This window comes from Hyperolius riggenbachi, chromosome 3, assembly GCF_040937935.1.
Source record: "Hyperolius riggenbachi isolate aHypRig1 chromosome 3, aHypRig1.pri, whole genome shotgun sequence".
Taxonomy (NCBI): domain Eukaryota; kingdom Metazoa; phylum Chordata; class Amphibia; order Anura; family Hyperoliidae; genus Hyperolius; species Hyperolius riggenbachi.
Window position 1 is genome coordinate 67,027,744 of NC_090648.1, and position 12,060 is coordinate 67,039,803.

The following is a 12,060-nucleotide window of genomic DNA, read 5'->3' on the forward strand; positions in this document are numbered from 1 at the left end:
CTCCGTGAACAGCCGGAGAGCCGCCGATCGCGGCTCGCTGGCAAAATGTAAACACGCGGGGAAGAAATCCCCGCTGTTTACATCATACGGCGCTGCTGCGCAGCAGCGCCGTAGGGCAGATCGGCGATCCCCGGCCTCTGATTGGCCGGGGATCGCCGGCATATGATAGGCTGAAGCCTATCCTTCAATGCGCAGGACGGATATCCGTCCTGCGCAGCCCAAGAAGGAAGAGGTAGGGAGGGAGAGGGAAGGAGCACAGAAAACGATGCGGAGGGGGGCTTTGAAGAACCCCCCCCCCGCAAAGCGCAGCAAGCCGGCGGCGATCAGACCCCCCCAGCAGGACATCCCCCTAGTGGGGAAAAAAGGGGGGGGGGAAGTCTGATCGCCCTGGCATAATACTGATCTGTGCTGCGGGCTGGAGAGCCCACGCAGCACAGATCAGGGAAATCACCCCTGGTCGGCAAGTGGTTAATCACCTCGGACCTTCCCTTCAAAAGTGTACCTGAGATGTAATTACTGAAGGCTTTTATACCCAGCCCAGCCCCATGAGCTGCGTGTGCTCCGTGGTCGGCCGCTCCTTTCACTTGATATTCCTCCCGGTAATCTGACCAGTCGTGTGCTTCTGCACATACAGTACACGGCACGGCCATGTGTGTGTCCCGCCGCGCTCCTGTGCCTGGGAGCGTTCTGTGCCTGCGAAGTACTTCTGTGCAGGCGCAGAACACTTCCAGCTGCAGGAGCACAACCTGGTGTGTGCGTGTGGCTGGGCTGAGCATGCGCACAAGAGCATGGCCAGCCAGATTACTGGGCACCATATCATGTGAATGGAGTGGCCTGCGAGAGAGCCCATGCACCTCATGGGGCTGGTGGAAGCTGCAGGTAAGTATAAATGCCCCCAGTAATTACATCTCAGATTTCCTTTTAAGACTGGGTTCCACAGCTCCCCCAAGCTTCGCTCACTTCACTAGCTCCCCATAAAATGGAGAATTCTGTTTAAGATTGGCTTATTGACTCCCTACTGAATAGGTATTGACCCTAACCAGGATTCGAACCCTGGTCTTCCATGTCAAAGGTGCCCTTAACCAGTACACTAGAGTGGGATATAGTATCAGAATCAGAAATCTTTTAATCGCCAAGCACGACTGGGTCGTGCCCGGAATTGGGTTTGGCACATTCAATTGCTCAGAGAGAGAAGTAGAAGTAGTAGCAACATAAGAAAAGAGCATAGTCATACAATCATACAACATAATCAGTGGTACATATTAACCTTCCCAGCTAGCACTTTGCTAACCGCGCGTACAGCCTGATCGCCGCCGCTCTGCGGCGATCGCCCGCACACAGCGGCACAAGAGGGCCCCCGCCAGAGCCCTGCGCTGCCTGGACCAATGAGTTCCGGGCAGCGCTATGGGCTGGATCGGAGGCGTCTGACGTCAGGACGTCGGCTGACGTCATTCCGATCGTCGCCATGGCGACAGGAGAAGCCAAACAGGGGAGCGCGTTATATACGCGTTCCCCTGTTTGCTATTGATGCCGGCGACAATCGCACTAGAGGGACACATGCGCCCTCTAGTGGTGTTTCATGTAGCTACCACTCTGGTAGCTTTACATGAAACAAAACAAAAACAAAAAAAAACAAAAAAAAGGATTTTTGCCTATATGGCAAAAAAAATGAACCGCCAGGAGGGTTAATAGTTAGATGTGCAGCGGTATAACGGTAGTCTGCAGGGTGCGGTTTAAACAGTTTTACACTAGACAGTCCATCAGGTCAGCAACTGCAACATTAGGGGGGGGGGAACAGCGCTAGAGATTGGATGGTCTGAAGGGAGTTCAGGAGGTTGACGGCAGAGGGGAAGAAGGAGTCTCTATTACTCAAAGTTTTGGTGTAAATGGCTCGAAACCTGCGGCCTGAATGGAGCCGGCTGAAAAAGCGGTGGCCCGGGTGTGAGGGGTCGCTGGCAATCCTCAGTGCTCTAGATCAGTGTTTCTCAACATTTTATTGGCATGTACCCCTTGTAAAACCCTATACTCACCAAGTACCCCCTAGCATAGTAAACATATTATCAAAGTAAATGATAATTGGTTCTAAACAATTTCCAAGCATTTATTATTGCTTTTAGTTAGATAAAATACTAATTTGGTGTTATTTAACCACTTCCACACCATGAAATTTTGTGCTGATCTGTGCTGCGTGGGCTCTCCAGCCCACAGCACAGATCAGCTAGCAGCCAGGGCGATCAGACTTCCCCCCTTTTTTCCCCACTAGGGGGATGTCCTGCTGGGGGAGTCTGATCGCCGCCGGCTGCTTGCGCTTGCGGGGGGGGGGGCTCTTCAAAGCCCCCCTCCGCAGCGCTTCCTGGCCTCCTTCCCCTTCCCTCCCTCTCCCTCCCCCTGTGAGCGGCGCAGGACGGATTTCCGTCCTGCGCCTGATGGGATAGGCTTTAGCCTATCAGATGCCGGTGATCCCCGGCCAATCAGAGGCCGGGGATCGCCGATCTCCTCTACGGCGCTGCTGCGCAGCAGCGCCGTATACATGTAAACACCGGGGAAGATCTTCCCCGTGTGTTTACATTTACCCTGCGAGCCGCCGATCGGCTCGCAGGGTGTTCACGGAGACACCCTCCGTGAACTGACGGTATACACTTCAGGATTCAGGGGCGTGTATATACGCTCCGAGAATCCGGAAGTGGTTAAATAAGATTTATCATTTTCTAAAACTCTAAATTTGTTATTCTTGGTTAAGTATATCAAGTCTGAGTACCCCCTGGAACCATCAGAATCAGAATCAGCTTTATTCGCCAAGTATGCCAGAGACATACCCGGAATTGTTTTTGGAGCACATGGCATGGCATTTGTACATACATACATACATAAGAACTACGTACATACGGTGTAGGGTAGGCTACATAAACATGAACATGAACATAGACATGTACATAGTGAGCGGCATTCAGTCAAACCAGGGTTATATGCAAGAGGAAAGACACAAGCTGTCATGTGGGGTTCGAGTTCAGTTGGAGTACCGCCTGGGGGAAGAAGGTACTCCGGCGTCTGGTGGTTCTGGTGGGGACAGCCCTGTAGCGGCGGCCCAGTGGAAGGAGCCTGAAGAACCGACTGCCCGGGTGGGAGGGGTCGGTGGAGATCTTGGTGGCCCTCGTCCTCATCCTTGCCGTGTGGAGGAGATCGTGGGGTGGCAGAGGCAGTCCGATGATCTTTTCTGCAGTGCTGCTTACTCTGTGGAGTTTGTACTTATCGCTAGCAGATGCCCCTGCATACCAGACGATGAGGGATGTGCAAAGAATGGACTCCACGGTGGCAGTGTAGAAGCACCTGAGCAACTAGCGTGGGATGCCAAATTTTTTCAGTTGGTGCAAGAAGAATAACCTCTGCTGTGCCTTTTTCTGGGTTATGGTGGAGTTCTGCCCCCATTTTAGGTCCTTAGTGATGATTGTGCAGAGGAACCGAACGCAGGGGACCCTGGAGACTTCGATATCCCTTATGAGAATTGGGTGGAGTGGGGGGGGGAGGCGTCTCCTGAAGTCCACGACCAGTTCCACTGTCTTTGCTGCATTGAGGACTAAGTTGTTATCTGTACACCAGTTGCAGATCCTGTCTATCTCACCGCGGTAGGCGTCCTCACTGTTACCGCCGATGAGACCAACGATTGTGGTGTCATCCGCAAACTTAATGACCTTAACAGAGTCGTCAGTTGAGATGCAGCTGTTGGTGTACAGGGAGAACAGGAGCGGGGACAGGACACACCCTTGCGGAGCACCTATGATAGTAGTTCTCACCTTGGAGAAGCAATTGCCTAGCTTGACCCTCTGCGTTCTGTTGAACAGGAAGTCCCCGATCCACCTGCAGAGGGGGGGCTACTCCCAACTGTGCGAGGTTGGCCAGCAGGATTTCAGGGCAGATGGTATTGAAGGCGGAACTGAAATCCAGGAACAGTAGCCTGGCATAGGAGTTTGGCCTGTCGAGGTGCTCCGTAATGTACTCCAGGCTGATGTTGATGGCATCCTCTACCGACCGGTTTGCCCTGTATGCGAATTGATGTGAGTCAAGGAGGGCGTAAGTGGAGTGCTTCAGGGAGGCAAGGACCAGCCGTTCAAAGATCTTCATGATGGTGGGGGTTAGGGCCACTGGTCTGTAATTGTTGAGATCTGTGTTACCCGACTTCTTGGGGACTGGGATAATCGTGGACCTCTTGAAGCAGGAGGGGACCTTGCCCTCCGTAAGGGATCTGTTGTATATGGAGGTGAGGACAGGGGCCAGCTGGCTTGCACACGTCCTCAGGCAGATTGACGTTACCCCATCCGGGCCCGAAGCTTTCCTAGGGTCAAGCTTGCGTAGGTGCAATCCTCCTCACTAACTGCGATCGGAGCGTCACCACCAGCTCCCGGGACAGATAGAGGGGAGTGCTCCCCATTGTCCTTGGCCGCTGTCATGCCAGGCTGCATGTGTGGTTTTTTCGAACCTGCAATAAAACTCGTTGAGTTCGTCGGCCAGTTTAGTGCTGGGGGCTGCTTGCTGGGGTGGGGGCTTAAGGTTCGTAGTTGCCCTCAGGCCTTTCCATACCTCCCGTGAGTTGTTGGACTGGAGACTCCGTCTCAACTTGTCCGAGAAGACCCTCTTTGCATTTTTTAGTTCCCGGTTTAAGGCATTTCTGGCAGCTCTGTACTCCTCCGGCGAACCGGACTTGTGCGCCACCTCCTTCAGTTTCCTGAGCCGTCGCAGCTTGCTGTTGAACCAAGGCTTGTTGTTGGGGCAGGGTCGGACTGGGACACTAAGGGCCCACCAAGGAAGTTTCAGCCTGGGGGCCCCCCCCCCATTTTGGGCTCACATACACATGTACTCTATAAATTTTGCATGAGTTTATGGTAGGGAAAAGATCGTGAGCACTTCTGAGGACAGCCTCCAATAGTCCACATGCGGCGCGCGCAGCGAAAGTAAATGGGTGTCACCACGCACTGGAACATCGACGTGGTCACGATGAGTCATGGGCAGACTTAAAAAAAAACCAAACACAACATAAGTAGCAGTGTTATTCACAGAGATTAGGTCCGGCCAGATACATTTTAGATAAAATATTCAAGTAGTTACATGCCTCATGATAATTCATCAAGTAGTCAAATCGCAGCAGATTTTCCGACAAAATGCAATCAGGTTGGCGGCAGACACCCCCACAACATGCAATCAGGTTGGCGGCAGATACCCCCACAAAATGCAATCAGGTTGGCGGCAGATACCCCCACAAAATGCAATCAGATTGGCGGCAGATACCCCCCAAAATGCAATCAGGTTGGTGGCAGATACCCCCCCCCCCCCCCCAAAAGTGGGCAGCAGTGACCAGAAAATCGTAATGTGGGCAGCAGACACCTGAAAATCGCAATGTGGGCAGCAGTGACCAGAAAATCGTAATGTGGGCAGCAGACACCTGAAAATCACAATGTGGGCAGCAGTCACCAGAAAATCGTAATGTGGGCAGGTTGGTGGCACCTAGGGGCCCCCCCTCCCTTACCTAGGGGCCCCCCCTCCAGAATTGCAGCCAGCGGCAGCACCGGGGAAGAATCACTTACCAGCATGACGGAGATCCGTAGCTCTGCGTGCCGCTGGCTGGTCTCTGTCTCCTGAACTGACTGTCCAATCAAGCTCTCGCAGTACTTCCTGCGAGAGCGTGATTGGACAGTCAGTTCAGGAGACAGAGACAGACCAGCCAGCGGCATGCAGCGCTACGGATCTCTCCGTCATGCCGTTAAGTGATTCTTCCCCGGTGCTGCCGCTGGCTGCAATTCTGGAGGGGGGGGCGCGGAAGGGGGGGCCCCTAGGTGAGGGAGGGGGGGGGAGGCTTCCGCCCCTCCCCGCCGGCCGATCTGTGCACAATGTCCCCCCTTCCTGCGCTTAGCCCCCCTCCTTTTTAGCACTGGGGCCCCCAGGAGGCGGGACGGCCGGGGCCCACCGATGGGACCATCGGTGGTTCGGTGGGCCTGTCCGAGGCTGTGTTGGGGTACACCTTGAAGGTCTTGGTTGGAATGCAGGTGTCCTCACAGAAACTGATGTAGGAGGTGACATTCTCTGCCCATTCCCCCAGGGAGGGAGCCGCCAGGGCAGCCCAGTCCGTGCAATCAAAGCATGCCTGAAGCTCCAGCTTTGCCTCCTCTGTCCACCTTTTGGTTGACCTGACGACAGGCTTGTTGGTGTCAAGGTGCCTTCTGTAAGTGGGGATCAGATGAATTAGACTGTGGTCGGAGTTCCCCAGGGCAGCTCCTTGGGCAGCCTTGTACGCGTTCTTGTGGACAGTGTAACAGTGGTCAAGAGTGCGGTCATTCCTGGAGAGGCAAGTGACATGTTGCTTGTACCTTGGCAGTTCGTGGTTCAGGTTTGCGTGGTTGAAGTCCCCCAATATGATAAGGAGGGCCCCTGGATGGTAGGTTTCCCACCGGGAGATGCAGTCGCTCAGAGAGCTCAGGGCCTGCCTAGCGTTGGCATCGGGGGGAAATGTAAACACCGACAAGAACAAAGGATGTGATCTCTCTGGGCGAGTACTGCGGCCTGCAGTTAACGGCTAGGATCTCAACGTCAGGGGAGCAGCTAATGCTAAGGATGGAGTTGTCGGTGCACCATGCAGAGTTAATGTAGAAACATATCCCGCCACCCCGCTTTTTCCCCGAGAGGGTGGGATCCCGGTCGGCACGGAGGAGGTTATAGCCTGGCACCTGCAGGAGGTTGTCGGGGATGCCATCGTTCAGCCAGGTCTCGGTGAAGCAGAGAACTGGGGTGTTCCTGCTAATTGCAGGTTTGCTGTCGAGGAGTAGGAGCAGCTCATCTACCTTGTTGGGGAGCGAGCAAACGTTCGCTAGTAGAATGGCAGGGATGGGGGAGCGGAGCCCTTTCTTTTTGAGTCGTGCCAGGGCTCCTGCCCTGCACCCCCTATGGCGCCGCTTCCTTGGGGTGCTGTTGACATTGCTAGATAGGTGGTCGATGTGGGAGCTAACTGTGTCCCACAGGGATCTGCCGTCAAACGTTTTGCAGGGGGCTCTCAGTTCCCAGTAAAGTAGGTCCTCCCTCGTCAAGACTCTAGGCTGTGGGGGCACAGGGTGGAATGACTGCCCTCCGCCTGTGCTGGGGGGAGGGGGCCTAGTGCGTGAGTCCATGAGCTGGCTGCCACCGCATGTAAGGTGAGTGGTGATCCTGACCCTAGGTGGTGCTGGTACTGGTGCTGGCACTATGTATACTGAGCAACGCGGCAGATATGAGATCTGGGTTGGGATCAGGAGCAGGCCAGGCGGGTCTGGGTGGGATCAGGTGCAGGCCAGGCCGGGCCACGTGGAGCCAGGGCTTTGATCAGGGGCTGAGCAAGGTCACATGGGGCTGGAGGACCAGCTGGGGAGTTGGCACAAGCCAGTCTAGTAAGGGAGCGGGCCAGAGGAGCAGGCCAGGCCTGGCCATGTGGGGCCGGAGGTTGGGCGTGCGGAGACGTACCTTGGGTCAATCCCCGGCCAGGACGCGGGCTGAGTTGCGTCAGATGTTAGCAGTAGGCCCGAGGGTAGCCCGTGGAGTGTCCTCCGGCAGGAGCTTCAGCGGAGGCCGCTGGCATCAGTGGCGGCCGGGAGCGGATGGAGACCAGAGCAGCAACAGCCGCCGGATGGAGACCCGGATGGAGAGCAGCAGCGGCCGCCGTAATACCGTAGTTGCCGGCCTGGAGCAGGAATCCGAGTGTCGGCGGGGGCAGAGGGCCGGCGTGCTGAGGTCCGAGTGGCAGAGGCCGGAGCGGCAGTTGGATTGATCCTGGCAGCAGGGGGGCCTGGGAGCTGGGCGGGCAAGCTGACAGTCCTGGGTCGCGGCAGCCGAGGGTCCAGCGTGGGATGAGGACAGCGGTGGCAGGGTCCGGGTTTTACACTAGACAGTCCATCAGGTCAGCAACTGCAACATTAGGCGGGGAACAGCGCTAGAGATTGGATGGCCTGAAGGGAGTTCAGGAGGTTGACGGCAGAGGGGAAGAAGGAGTCTCTATGCCTCGAAGTTCTGGTGTAAATGGCTCGAAACCTGCGGCCTGAATGGAGCTGGCTGAAAAAGCGGTGGCCCGGGTGTGAGGGGTCGCTGGCAATCCTCGTAATCTGGAGTTGTGGAGGAGGTCGAGCGAGGGGAGAGGTCTACCGATGATTCTCTTCGCCGATCTAATGACCCTCTGGAGCTTGTATCTGTCGCTGTTGGAGGAGCCAGCGTACCAGACTAGGATGGATGAGCAGAGGACGGACTCAATGGTAGTTGTGTAGAAGTTCGTCAGCAGCTTCTGAGCCATGCCAAAGTAGCATATTAGACGGGCCTATTTTTAGCACTGACTCTCAAGCAACCAGAAAGCACACTTATCTGGCATCAGCCGATCCCGGCAGTACTGAATAACCGAGACTCTACCATAGTTGTGTACACGATTGTGGCTTTCTGGTACATCTCAAGGTTTACATCCAAAAATGAACAATTCTATTCAGGATAATATTGCAAAGCTGTAGCCAAAGTTACATGTGGGATGGAGGGACAAAAACACACTGGGAAGTTAATTGGTATCCCCTAAATTGGTCTTAGATTATGATAGAGATATTAAACTAGGACTACAACAGGAATTAGACTGTGAGCTCCTGTAAGGGATGATTACTGATATGACTATGTAGTCTGTAAAGTAGAGGAGAAGGGTGAATACCGCTACAACGCACCTGTCTCCGCAACAGTGCACGACCAGGCCAGCAAAGCACAAGGGGGAAGGGAAAAGGAAGGTCCGCACTTGTCCAGGATTCCAAATCTTTATTCTAGGACATATCCCACAAGATAAACACAGGTGCAAGCATCAAATCGCTGACATGTTTCGAGCTACATTAGCTCTTAATCATAGCTGGTCATGTAGTGGCGAAACCCCACATATGAGGAAACACCCATGCACCAGCCCTTCTAGACTACGCCCAAAACAGAGGCGGAACAGTCTTCAGTACGCAGTTGGGAAGTAAATCTCCTCCTACCTGGCTGATGCAGAGGTGAATATATATATATATATATATATATATATATATATATATATATATGTGGGCAGCACGGTGGCGTAGTGGTTAGCTCTCTCGCCTTGCAGCGCTGGGTCCCCGGTTCGAATCCCAGCCAGGGCACTATCTGCAAAGAGTTTGTATGTTCTCTCCGTGTCTGTGTGGGTTTCCTCTGGGCACTCCAGTTTCCTCCCACATTCCAAAAACATACGGATAAGTTAATTGGCTCCCTCTAAAATTGGCCCTAGACTACAGTACTTACACTACATAATATAGACATATGGCAAGGGTAGGGATTAGATTGTGAGCTCCTTTGAGGGACAGTTAGTGACAAGACAATATATATATATATATATATATATATATATATATATATATACACATACACACACTGTACAGCGCTGCGTAATATGTCGGCGCTATATAAATACTAAATAATAATAATAATAATAATATATACAGAGGGGCTGCAGCACACAACAGGAAAACAGTGACAGGGGCTCTTGGTTACGCTTTAACGCGTTTAAGCTCACCAACTTAGAGTAGGACTCACCAACCAATCTGGGGAGTCCTACTCTAACCAGGCAAAAATGCTATTTTTTCTCAGCGTTCTAGTGGGAACCATGCCAAAAGCCCAATGGTCAACTAATTGGGAGAAAAAGAAATTAAAAACACCTTACCTTCTACTAGCTACTAACTGAACTATGAGCACCGCTCATTTATATGCTTAACTGTGCTAGAGGTGGGCGTGGTTATGCACGCTCACAGGGGAAAATAACATAAGCCAAGGGATGAGCAGCACAAACCGAATTTTATGCAATACTATGCAAAGCATGCACGCAGCACTGGAGGTCCCCAGACTCCATAAGAAATATATAAATACAGAGGGTGCTGCAGCACACAACAGAAAAACAGTGACAGGGGCTCTTGGTTACGCTTTAACGCATTTAAGCTCACCAACTGCGACAAAGTGTCCCCGATCTGGTGGATGATTACTGACATGACTATGAAGTCTGTAGAGGAGAAGTGTGAACACCGATACAACGCACCTGTCTCTGCAACAGTGCACGACCAGGCCAGAAACTGCATACAGAAGATTGTTCCGCCTCTGCTTTGGGTGGAGTCTAGAAGGGCTGGTGCATGGGTGTTTCCTCATATATGTGGGGTTTCGCCATTACATGACCAGCTATGATTAATAGCTAATGTAGCTCGAAACATGTCAGCGATTTGATGCTTGCACCTGTGTTTATCTTGTGAGATATGTCCTAGAATAAAGATTTGGAATCCTGGACAAGTGCGGACCTTCCTTTTCCATGCCCCCGTAGTCTGTAAAGTGCTGCGTAGGATTTCACCGTTATGTAAACATAAAATGCTAATTTACATAAAAATACCTGATTTGGATTTTGACCCATGTTTTCACCCTAGGGGTCCACAACCTAACAAAATGTATCATCATAAATACATACCAATGTAAATACAGCATATATAAATCTAGCATCTTTACCTCTTACCCAGAGATGGATGAAGATGGATTGGGGCCTTAGGCAAGGTAGTAGATTTGGGGATCCCTTGTGGTCCATTTGGTAAGCTGAACTGAAGAGAGATCAAAAAAGGTGACAGGAGGGCTCCTTGACACCAACTAGGCCCCGAGCACCTGCCTAGGTTGCCCAGTGGATGATCTTGTTCTGCTCCTACCGATTCTGAACCAATACGTAAAAAAACTAAAGTCCATAATCAGACACACATGTTCCATAGATAGATAGATAGATAGATACATAGAGCATCCAGATACAAAAATGTAAAAAAAAATTACCAGTTCTTAAAGCGTTACCCCAACCCCTCAGAAAGAAAAGATTGTATAGTCCAGAGGTGTCTGCGTCCTTTTTTCATCCTACTGTTCCAGCACAGGGTCTCCCCAAACATATTCAACCCAGCAGCACCCCATAGGTAGGTAACAATCCACACATCATTACTTACAAAAAAAAATACAGTGCTCAGATCACTTTAAAAACACTAAAACAGTTCCTAAAGGGAACCTAAAGTGAGAGGGATATAGAGGCTGCCATATTTATTACCTTTTAAACAATGCATTTTGCCTGGCTTTTTCTCCTGATCCTCTGCCTCTAATTCTTGTAGCCATAGACCCTGAACAAGCATGTAGATCATGTGCTTCTGACTGAAGTCTGACTGGATTAGCTGCATCCTTTTTTTTTCAGGTGTGCAATTCAGACACTACTGCAGCCTAGAGATCTGACAGGCAACTGGTATTGTAAGGAAATATGAAAGCCTCGCTTTAGGTTGCCTTTAGATATCCACATGCATTACTCATATATCACCACAAGATGTCACCAGTAGTCTCCCAAGTAATTCCTCTGTCCCAAGCAATATGGAAACATTTTCTGAATGTTTCTGAATGTCAACAACTGAAGTTAGGAGAATATGGAGGGTGCCACATTTCCAGTGGTTTGCAAAAGTATTCGGCCCCCTTGAAGTTTCCCACAATTTATCATATTACTGCCACAAACAATCAATTTTATTGGAATTCCACGTGAAAGACCAATACAAAGTGGTGTACACGTGAGAAGTCGAACGAAAATCATACATGATTCCAAACATTAAAAAAAAAAAAAAAATAACTGCAAAGTGGGGTGTGCATAATTATTCAGCCCCCTGTGTCAATACTTTGTAGAACCACCTTTTGCTGCAATTACAGCTGCCAGTTTTTTAGGGTATGTCTCTACCAGCTTTGCACATCTAGAGACTGAAATCTTTGCCCATTCTTCTTTGCAAAACAGCTCCAGCTCAGTCAGATTAGATGGACAGCATTTATGAACAGCAGTTTTCAGATCTCGCCACAGATTCTCGATTGGATTTAGATCTGGACTTTGACTGGGCCATTTTAACACATGGATATGTATCAATCAAAAAACAGCGAGATTGGTAAAACAGCAGGTATGACCCGATTGAGCACAAATCACATAAGATAATCAATCAAAAGTTTACTTTATTAATCAGATATTGTATCAAACATCCT

At 51.2% G+C, this 12,060-nt stretch overlaps 1 long non-coding RNA gene across 1 annotated transcript in view; it reads right to left on the reverse strand.

The window, feature by feature from the left end:
* The window catches only part of LOC137562704 (uncharacterized), a 56,102-nt gene that overhangs the window by 32,649 nt on the left and 11,393 nt on the right, over nt 1-12,060 (reverse strand). The window contains exon 2 of the long non-coding RNA XR_011030168.1: nt 10,531-10,726. This is a non-coding gene — a long non-coding RNA (uncharacterized lncRNA). The remainder of the gene's footprint in view (nt 1-10,530; nt 10,727-12,060) is intronic.